The 11,221-nt window shown below is 50.4% G+C and overlaps 1 pseudogene; it reads right to left on the bottom strand.

Annotated features, from left to right (window-relative positions):
• Window positions 1–1,517: 1,517 nt before the first annotated feature.
• LOC136508121 (putative disease resistance RPP13-like protein 1) lies at window positions 1,518–10,783 on the bottom strand (annotated as a pseudogene).
• Window positions 10,784–11,221: the final 438 nt, after the last annotated feature.

Genomic DNA, 11,221 nt, shown 5'->3' on the forward strand with positions numbered 1-11,221 from the left:
TGGCCATCCACTGGGTCGCTTCTCCATAGTTCCAGTAGCAACTAGCAAGACGGGGACCCGTCACAGGCCACCAGCGTGTGCACCACTGCACCTGCGGTCTTTCGGGAAGGCTGCAGCTGTCGACTCAGCACAATGACCGCCTTGGTACTCCTTCGACAATTGTACCACTTCCTCCCACCTGCTCAGATGGCAACGGACTTAGCTCCATCCCCGCTCGAGCAGGGGCAGCCACAGGTCACGCGCACACCACCACCTTGGGAGCTGACGCGTCTACGGAGGACGAGGTGGGCTGTCCGCCAGGCTTTGGTCCGGCCGAGCCCACGGCAGATGCTAACCTGCTCAGTATGCCACCGCGGGACGGCCATCCGATCGAGGACAGCGACAACTCTACTGCATGCCGCCTTGGGAGCTTCACCAACTGAGTGCTGAAGAAGATCGACTCACCGCTAATTCGTTGGCCTGCCAAGCAGCCGTCACCAGCTAAGCTGACGCTTGCGCTACGGAGCAAGCAGCTGGTGGCTCATAGCCTCTCTTAAGTATTTGCTTTCGAGCGAGGTGAAATCCTTGTCATACAGCGTATGGGCTACGTCACGGGTCTATCAACGCCGAGCTTGTCGGGATGTCGGGACAGAAGGCATACGAGAGGCTCTTCGACACTAAGCTGACTACGTCCAACATTGAAGCACTGGACGTGCTCTTCGCGGATGGCAGAAAAGGCTCATATGTAAGCAGCAGCATAGACACAAGGCCACCTCTTAGGTTGCACCGCTACGCTTTTATCGGTTGTATACCAGTTGTGTAATATCGAAACTTGAGTTTGCTTACTAGGATGGTCCAGCCTCCAGCTGCCTTATGTTGACATCTTTGGGCGCTCGACAGAAGCGTGTCGTTTGTATGGTTAAACTCTTCTATCTTTAATTATAATGATGCGCAAATATTTTGCGTGTTCGAGAAAAAAACTATAACAACTTGAATAGCCGAACAATCTAGAGATTATTATGTTGTTACTCCCTCCGTTCCAAATTATAAGTGATTATAACTTTTTTGAGAGTCAAAGCATCTTTTGACCAAATTCATATAATAATTTTTTTGAAACAATGGCAGGAGCTCTGCCTTTCAACCAAGATGAATGAAGTTTATGTATAAGCAAAGATAGCCCAGCGTTACGCCAAACACCACGAAAGGTTAGCCCACTCACGCAACGTGGTAGAGTACACACTACTATAAGTCATCGTTGTCGAGCATGGGTGTAAAAGAGCCACCAGCTCCGCATTAACCGATTTGTGCTGGTTAATAATACCCACTATGTAACTACAGAGTCATGCTTCGGCACTGTTGTTACAGAGGCAAACCTCAAGTTCATGGTAGGTAGCTATTATTAACCGGCACAAATCGCCACTGCCCAAACAATCAAACGGGCACCCGTCTGACCATCCAACGATTGAACCAGATTCCTACCCTTGTCTATAAACTACACTAGACACCAAACCTCATGGCAATACGTGGGAAAGGTCCAAAGTACATGTACATCAAAATGCAGAGCACACTGCACACGAGAGAGCACTTACAAAAGTATATCAAATACCCGCCACAAGAACAGGGTCCAAATTGAGAAACACGTCTTGAACAAACAAACTGGCAACCATGGAGGTGCTCATGAACGCTGGGCGGAGGCAATGGGAGACAGAGTGACAGAGCAGGGAACTGAGGGGACGGCACCGGTGATGGATTAGCTTCTGACTTGAAGTCTGAGGCACTCCCTTACCCTTATAACCTGCTGCAGAGACGAGGACGCCATGACGGAAGTAACCTCGAGAATGAATCGGTGGAACCGTTACCTTTTCATTTCTTTCAAGTGGCAAGCCTAAGGAAGCAAGTTCAATATTAGCGGAAGTCCTTCAAGCGGATGTGTGAAATCTTTGGCCAGCTTTCTCCATTAGGCTCTCGGCAGTTCTCCTTCAAGGCGTCACAAGCCCATATACTTATGCTCTGGAGGGAGGACGGAAGATCTGGTAATGATGCTATGTTGGAGCAATCAACGACATAAAGACTCTCCAGACTGGAGAGAGAGATTTTAGGTTTCTTGGAAGAGATTCCATTTCGCAAGTCCAAAACTCCAGGCGCTTGACAGATGAGAGATTTGTGGGTTCTTCAAATGAAACTGATGGCTCCTTGCAATGTGTAAGACGAAGATTTGGTGGGACTGGAAACCCTTCAGCCCTAAGCATGTGGTTGAGCAATACAGAGCTACTAACGGTTAGCACTTCCTGGACACGAAGAAACTGTGAGATGCACTTGGCATTGGCAGTGAGGTTTGGAGCATCTATCAGACTTACTTGCTTAAGCTGCAGGGAACCCAAGCCTTCAAGAAAGCACAGATCAGGGAGACACTCTAGAATTAATGATTCAAGGGAGGTGAGGTGGCCAATCGATAAGGATGGGAACTTCTACAGCCATTGATTAAAAGAAATTTCAGGTGTGGCGAGACATTAATGAATGAGTCGGCTGCAAGAATGCAGCCACGTATCGTGAGGCGCTCAGCAAAGTCGAACGACATAAATTCTGTTCCATGTGCCAGCTCTAAAGAAGGGCAATCCGTACAGTAAAGACTGGAAAGAGATGGAGCAGCACGTAAGCCCCCCAGTGATCTGAGACACCAACAACCTTCTACTCCCAACGAGTCAAGCTTTGTTAAATGCTGAAACACCGATTCTGAAGGAAGTGTAGTTAACGCCGTATTATATTCCAAGTGTAGACTTTCCAGTGAAGTGAGGCCACCAAGACAAATTGCTAAAGCTTCATCTGTGATAGTGCATGAAGAAAGAATGAGTTTACGAAGTCCTGATGGTAGAATCAGTGGCAGCTCCATGGTCCTTCCATAAATGGCCCTTATCCTCTGCTCATGGCAAAAAAGCCATGCCCAGATGATATTTTCTTTCACCGATATTATATCATGTTCCTCCAGAGCGCTTCCAATAATTTGAAGATGTTCTGATATATCATCATCCATCAGTGTCATAATCTGCTTCAGAGATGAACAGTCCTCTGATAACATATTCCAAATATGTGATCCTGAATCCACCTCCCACATTGATGCAAGTTTTGACGCCAGTTTGCCTGTCTTCATTTTGGTTTGCCACAAGTCATGTTGTTCTAGCTCATTGTTGGTGACAAACGTAAGCAGTGGGCGCCCGCAAATCGACAACTCCGTAAGGCCTGATGGAAGACAAGATAGTGTCTTCAAATTTGGAACATTTTTTATATTCAGCATAGAGCAATGCCGAAGCAGCTCGGTATCAGGTGGTAGCCGTTCTAACAAACTGCAGCCATTGAGCTCAAAACATTCCAAATTCTCAAAATAGGATGGCTCAATTAACCAACTTGGATATGTGCCAGATCTGTAACCTTCAATTGTGAGGCCACTCAGTTGGGGCGAGGGTCTCAAACCTTCTAGAATATCCAAATGTAAAGTATCCGCATCCATGCCATTCTCGCTATTCCAGACAAGACTCAACTTTTTAAGGTGATTCTTCTTATATAGCATAGACTCTGAGGCCTCATCCTTTCCAGTAACATTATCAAGATTTTTTACTGTTAAACTGCCACCAAGTTCATTCAAGTCCTTCAGCTGTCGCAACTCATATCCTTGCTTCTTTTGCACCGAAAAGATGTGCATATGTTGTAGCGACGTTAGCTTGCCGACGTTGGGAATTCGGTTCTCATACCCTCCCAGATGTTGTAACTTACTTAAATTGCAAAGTTTGTCAGGCAACTTCTTCACCATGTAGTTTAACTGAAGTAACTGTAAATGGTGAACAATACATAATGATCTGGGCAATTCAGAAACCAAAGTTCTCCTGAGGTTCAAATACCGAAGGTGCTTCAGTTCACCAACAGATCAGGTAACTTGCTGCTGTTGTAAAATGACAAATACAATACACGCATCTTCTTCAGGTTCCGCAGCATCTGATAAAAAATATCACTTGCATTGTCCATCAGTGGATCAATGCAAATGATAGTTCGTAAATGACGCAGGTTGTAGATAATTTCCTTATGCCTTTGCATACTCTTAACACGAACAGATAGGTGTCGAACAGTGCGTGGTATTTCCGTCACATTATCATCTTCAAGTCTGAAGCAGTCTTCTGTAGAGAGTGTTTGTGCTAAATCATGAAGAATATCGTGCATGATATAGTACTTGTCAGAGTGTCTTTTAGAACCCAGCTGGAGGAAAGATCCAGAGACCATCTCAGTGAAGTAATCCCTCCCAACTTCTTCCATTGCCCTCCTACTCAAACTGCATGAATCAACAAGGCCTTCTGCCACCCAAAGGTGAACCAATTCATCAGGTTTATAACTATAACCCTTTGGAAATAAGCTGCAGTACAAGAAGCACCTTTGCAGATGTGGATCTAACTTCTCGTAACTCCATAACAGAGCTGTGAAGGGCTCAGTTAAATCATTGAGCTTAAGAGCAGCTTTCCATTCAGTGATATCTTTTTTCCTGCTCAATCGGGAACCCAGAACTTTTGCTGCCAAAGGACATTGTCCAAGCCTTTTAGCAGTCTCCTCTGCAATATGTTCTAGCTTCATGCGTAACAGCTGGTCTTTGATTTCTGCTCCAGAGAAAGCATATTGTTTGAAGAGTGACAAGAACTCAGCATCATCCATGTTTTCCAAATGAACGACATGTTTGTTAGCCTACAGGATCACTGGCTCAGGTGAGTCGACCACTCACCAGTCTTGCCGACCACGGCCGAGCACGACAGACGTTGTCCGACCTCACACTATGGTCTGAGGTAGAAGAAGAGAGGGAGAACAGAGCATACATACACAGCAGAGACACCAGCGTTGGTCGGAGCCCTATATAGGAGATGGCAAATCTGAACTCTCTTTACTGAGTTGCAGTGGCAAACTGTATATACAACTCTATCCATCTAGTCCTAATACAGCTGCCATGCTGCTACAGTGACTAGATAACACAGTAGGACTGACTTCTGCGTCTGTCTCTGCCGTGGCTACAGTACGGCAGGTGAGCCATTCGGCGCCTGCCTTCTACAGCGGCTACAGTACCACAGCAAGAAACCTTTTCGGCGCTGTCTTCCCTTGCTATGTGTTCACACAAGGAAGCAGTAGATTATCTAATAATTCTTTCCTTAATCCTACTGCTATCCCTTGTACCCCCTCCATGCCGATCATCTCCTTTAGCTCCGTGAGTCGAAGACGTCCGAGCAGCTTGGTGAGGACGTCCGTGAGTTGCCGACCAGTTTCGACGAACTCCATGACGATCTGCCCTCCATCAACACAGTCCCTGAGGAAGTGAAACTTCACGTCGATGTGTTTGCTCCGGTCATGGAGAACCAGATTCTTCGCGAGGGCGATGGCGGGCTGGTTGTCCACCATCAGTGCTGGTGGGTGAGCTTCCACACCGGTCAGCTCGCCCAGTAGCCGGCGCAGCCACACAACTTGGCACGTCGTTGTGGCCGCTGCTACGTACTCTGTTTCGCACGTAGATAGCGCCACCACCTTCTGTTTCAGCAACAGCCATGAAATTGGAGTCGACCCGAGGAAGACGAGCACATCAGAGGTGCTCCGTCGTCCATTGATGTCCCCGCCATGTCTGCATCGCTGAACACAGTGAGCTGCAGCCTATTTTTGCCAGTCTTGGAAAGACGATCCCCTGATCCATCGTCCCCTTGATGTAGCGCAGTAGCCTCTTCACTGCAGCCCAGTGATCCTCTCTAGGATCCTCCATGAAGCGACTAACGTAGCCCACGACGAACGCAATGTCCAGCCTTGTGTGGACTAGGTAGCGCAGACCACCAACGATGCTCTGGTAGAGTGTTGCATCCACCTTTGCCATGGTACTGGCTTTCGTCAGCTTCAGCCACTCCTCCATCGGAGTCACGTATGGCTTGCACTCAGCCATGTCGCTCCGCTCCAACAGCTTTGAGGCATACGCGCTCTAACCGAGCGTGAGTTTCTCCTTCCCCTGTTTCACCTCGATGCCGAGGTAGTAGGAGAGTGCACCGTGATCGCTCATTCGAAAACGAGCCGCCATCTCATGCTTGAAGCTGTTGATGTCCTCTGCACGTGCGCCGGTGACGATCAAGTCATCCACATACACGCCGACGACGAGGTCCTCCTTCCCCCATCGCCGCGTGTAGAGCACGTGCTCGGTTGCGCATCGCTGGAACCCAAGCTCGCCCAGCGTGGCATCAAGCTTGGCGTTCCACACTCGTGGGGCCTGCCGCAACCCGTAGAGCGCCTTGCACAGTCGGAGCACCCTATGCTCCTCTCCCTTGATGGCAAAACCTAGAGGTTTCCTGACGAGGACCGTCTCCGCTAGCTCACCGTTGAGGAAGGCCGATTTTATGTCCAGGTGATGGACGCGCCAGTCCTTTGCTGCTGCCAAGGCTAGTAGTAAACGGATAGACTCCATGCACGCTACTGGAGCAAAGACTTCCTCGAAGTCGATGCCCTCGCGCTGGACAAAGCCTCGGGCGACGAGGCGCGCCTTGTGTTTGATAATGGCGCCGAGCTCGTCCCTCTTAACCTTGTACACCCACTTCAGGCCGATCGGACGACATCCTGGAGGTGGATCAACGAGCTCCCATGTCTCGTTTTCCTTGATCGTCTTCATCTCCTCTAGCATCGCCCGTCGCAAATTTCCATCACGCTCGAGCAGTGCGAAAATGGGTGGTTCCTCTGCACTGATGAGCAGCAGCTCTGGGTCATTGAGCAGCCGACTCGCCAAGCCTGAGGGCCCTATGCCACCGATGATGTCGTCTAGTCTGTGGAACCGCACCTCCTCACCTTCGTGGAAGGCATCCACGAACTCAGTGATGTCACTTGGAGGTGAGGTGAACTCAATCAGTGTTGATGGAGTTCCCTGTTCTGCCGAAGTGCTCGGCACAACACCTGGAGTGCACGGCAACCCAGATGTAGTGCTCGGTACTACTCCTGGACAGCTCTTTATACCTCCTGCAGTGCTCGACACCACTGTAGGAGTGCTGAGCCTCAATCTTGGAGTGGTCAGCACCACTGCAACACTTCTTGGCTCTGTTACGGGAGTACTCAGCACCCATCCTGGAGTGGTCGCCACCACTACAGAACCTCCCGACACCACTTCTGGCGTGCTCGGTATCCCTCTAGGAGTGCTCGGCACTCCTCCCTGAGTGCTCGGCATCCCTCCCGAAGTTGCTGGAGTGCTCGGCACCCATCCCGGAGTGCCCGACACCTCTTCCCTAGTATCTCCATCACCGTGGATGACCAAGTGCTCGACAACAAAGGTGCTGGTGAAGCCGCCAGCTTCCCCCATGCTCGTATTATTCCATTCCCAAGCCGCCTTCTCGTCAAACATGACGTCGCACGAGACAAGTACCTTGTCTCCGCGTGGGTCGTAGAGCCGGTACGCCTTGATACCCTCCGCGTAGCCTAGGAACACCATCGGCGTGCTCCTGTCCTCCAGCTTGGTTAGGACCGGCTCTGTCTTCCTGGCATGGCCGATGCAGCCGAATGTCTAGAGGAGGGACATGCTCGGCTTGCGTCCATGCCAAGCCTCGAACGGTGTCTTGCCCTTCAGGGCCTTGGTGGGAGCGCGGTTGAGCATGAACACCGTCGTGGTCACCGCCTCACCCCAGAACCTTGCTGGCATGCCTTTGGCCTTCATCATGGATCAAGCCATGCCGACCACCGTCTGGTTTTGTCGCTCCACCACACCATTCTGCTATGGCGAGTACGGCGTGGTGTGGTGTCGCACCACACCCTGATCTGCATAGTATGCAGCGAACTCCACATAAGTGAATTCGTCGCTGCGATCAGTCCTCAGCACGCGGAGCTTGTAGCCGCTCTCGGCCTCCGCGCGCATCTTGAACTTCTTGATCGCACCCGCCGCTTCATTCTTGCTCGTCAGGAGTTGTAGCCACATGTAGTGACTGCAATCATCCACGAGCAGGAGGAAGTACCGCCGACCACCATTTGTGGCTGGCATGATCAGCCCATAGAGGTCATTGTGGACGAGCTCGAGAGCGTCCATCACGTGATACTTGGTCGCTTTTAGGAATGGCAGCCTCCTCTGCTTCTCAGCCAGGCAGCTGTCACACAGCTCGCCTCCGTGCTCGATGTGGGGAAGCCCTTGGACCATCTTCTCCAGCCAACCAAGCGCGTCGAAGCTGAGATGTCCGAACCGGGCATGCCACAGCCACGGTTCCTCGGTGTGCCTTGCCGCCAGGCACACTGGCTGCTCTACCTTCAGGTCGAGCAGGTACAACTGGTTCAGGGACATCTTCACCTTGGTAAGAAGTTGCTGCTCCCGGTCCCTGATCCTAAGGACTCCGTCCTTGATCAGTACCTCGCTACCGCGTTCATCTAGCTAACCAATGCTGCTGATGCTTGAACGTAGCTATGGGATGTAATATACATCCGTTAGCGCATGATGCTCCTCGTTCTGGCACCTAAAAATGAAGGTGATGCGCACTTGGATTGCCACCCTTGAGCCGTCACCAAACTTCACCATACCGGTAATACCGTCGTTGAGCTCGGAGAAGGCTGCCTTGGAGCCTATCATGTTGTTGCTGGCACCAGAGTCTAGATACTAGCGCTGCTCCTGGTCAGCGCCCACACGTCCGAGGTGAACTTGGGCGCATGGTTCATCGAGGTTGACAGCCTTCAGGGCCTTCCCAGGCCCTTCCACCGTCGTCACCTCTTCCTTCTCCTCGGCCTCAACGTCATGTAGTGCACAGAACATCACCATCAGGATAGTGGCCTCATCATCATCATCAGCTTGCGCCAGATGAGCCTCAGCCTTCTTCTCCTGCTTGTGATTTGGGCACTCCCATGCCTAATGGTCCGTCTTCCCGTAGCGTCGACAGGCATTGGGGTCGACCTGCTTCTTCTCCGAAGAAGCCTTGCCGCATCACTTGCCATCGCCGCCATGGCTGGAGGAGGCTACCCCAGAGTTCCTCCGAGCAGCCCACTCCTCCTCTGTCAGTAGCAGTTTTGCCACTGTCCTTGGTTGCTGTCGCCTGCTCTAGGCACTCGTCCATCGCCCGCAGACAGCCTGTCACATCCTCAATGGTGAGGGTAGACAAGTCCAGCATCATCTCTATGGAGAGAGCGATCTAGATGTACTTTGCCGGTATGGAGTGGAGGTACTTGGAGACTGCCTCCTCTTTGTCGATGGTGATGTCGTGGCTCTTTAGCTTGCTGATGAGCATCTACAGGCAGAGGGAGAAATCCTCCACCGTTTCACCATCCTTGAACTTGAAGTTGGCGTACTCCTGCTTCAAAAGCTGGGCCGTCACCTTCTTTGCGCGGTTGGAATCAACGCGCATCGCCGCAATAGCCTCCCATGCCTCCCTAGTAGAGCTCTTCGCCCCCAACGGCTCCCTGTACTCTGTCGGTACAGCAGCGAGGATAGCCTCCAACACTGACATGCCATCTTCCTCATTATCGGTGCCCTTGTCAATAGCATTCCAGAGCCATCGGGCTCTGAGCTTGACCTTCATGGTCACCGACCACTCTCCATAGTTGGTGCGAGTCAGCGTCGGCCAACTGGTGCCGCTGACCTCCCGCACCGTGTGAACAATGACCTCTTGTCGTGGCTGGGCAGCCACAATAGTGCCACTGCTGTCGCCCATCTCTGAACCTTTCGTCATCGCCAGCGGTTAGTCTGGTGACGGCGCTGCTCGGCTCTGATACCACTTGTTAGCCCATAGGATCATCGGCTTAGGTGAGTTGACCACTCACCAGTCTTGCCAACCACGGCTGAGCATGACAGACGTTGCTCGACCACACACGATGGTCTGAGGTAGAAGAAGAGAGGGAGAATAGAGCATACACACACAATAGAGACACCAGCGTTGGCCGGAGCCCTGTATAGGAGATGGCAAATCTGAACTCTCTTTACTGAGTTGCAGTGGCAAACTATATATATACAACTCTATCCATTTAGTCCTAGTACAGCTACCATGTTGCTACAGTGACTAGATAACACAGTAGGACTAACTTCTGCACCTATCCCTGCCGTGGCTACAGTACGGCAAGTGAGTCATTCGGCGCCTGCCTTCTACAACGGCTACAGTATCACAACAGGGAGCCTTTTCGGCGCTACCTTCTCTTGCTGTATGTTCACACACAGAAGCAGTAGATTATCTAACAATGTTCACATAATAAATTGGTCAGAAGTGTTTCACGTCGAAAAGTCACCAAAACTTTGCTTCCCAACTTTTTAGAGACTAATGGAGCCAGGAGGTGCTCCCACTCTATCTCACTACCAGATTTTTCAAACCAAACATCATCTAAGACTAGCAGGAATTTATGTGACTCTTGTAATATATCATGTAATTTGCACTGGAGAGTATCGAGATTATCAACACGTGGGCACTCCCCCCTTTTTTGCAGACTCGATGATCTCCCTTGCGTGACGATGAACATCAAGTTTGCGTGAGATGCAGACCCACATCCTGACATCAAAGCATTTTTCTATCCTCTCATCATTGTAGACATATTGTGCTAATGTGGACTTCCCCATTCCTCCTGCTCCAACAATGGCCAAACCTAAGTACCTTTCTATTGTCTTGCTGAGAAGGAAATCTACTATATGATCACGATCTTTGTCACAACCAAAAACTTTGGAAGTAGGAAATGATGTCACTATGGCGGGAGGAACAATGGTTGCTGGTATGGCTAGCCACCCTACACCTGTAGTATTTCCAAGTGGTATGCTAAGAAGATCACGGAGTTCCTTTGCTTTCGTCAGGATGGCCTTGAGCTCATTCATCTTGCTATCGATACGGGACCCACGGGATACCCCACAGGGAAGGGAGAAGATCTATTCTAACTAGGATTTCTTTCCCTATAAACTTAGTAGTAGTATTATTCTATAATCCTACTAGGAACCTCATTGTAAACCGACTAGGACTCTGACCTCCTGACTATATAAAGGAGGGCGGAGTCCCTAGAGAGAAGACAGAGAACACAACGCAACACAACACTTTACAATCAATCCAACACAAAGGCTAGCTGTCGATGTTTCACCACTGATAGCATGCCATGGGGGTACCCGGGGCAGTTTGTTCAGGCTTCAACATATGCAGAACTCGACGGTAAACGCAAGAGACAGTCGATTTATCCTGGTTCGGGCCCTCGACCATGATTGAGTAATAGCCCTACGTCCAGTCGGCGTTAGCCTTTGCGTTGGATTGATTGTAAAGTGTTG

This window comes from Miscanthus floridulus, chromosome 15 (assembly GCF_019320115.1).
Source record: "Miscanthus floridulus cultivar M001 chromosome 15, ASM1932011v1, whole genome shotgun sequence".
Classification (NCBI taxonomy): domain Eukaryota; kingdom Viridiplantae; phylum Streptophyta; class Magnoliopsida; order Poales; family Poaceae; genus Miscanthus; species Miscanthus floridulus.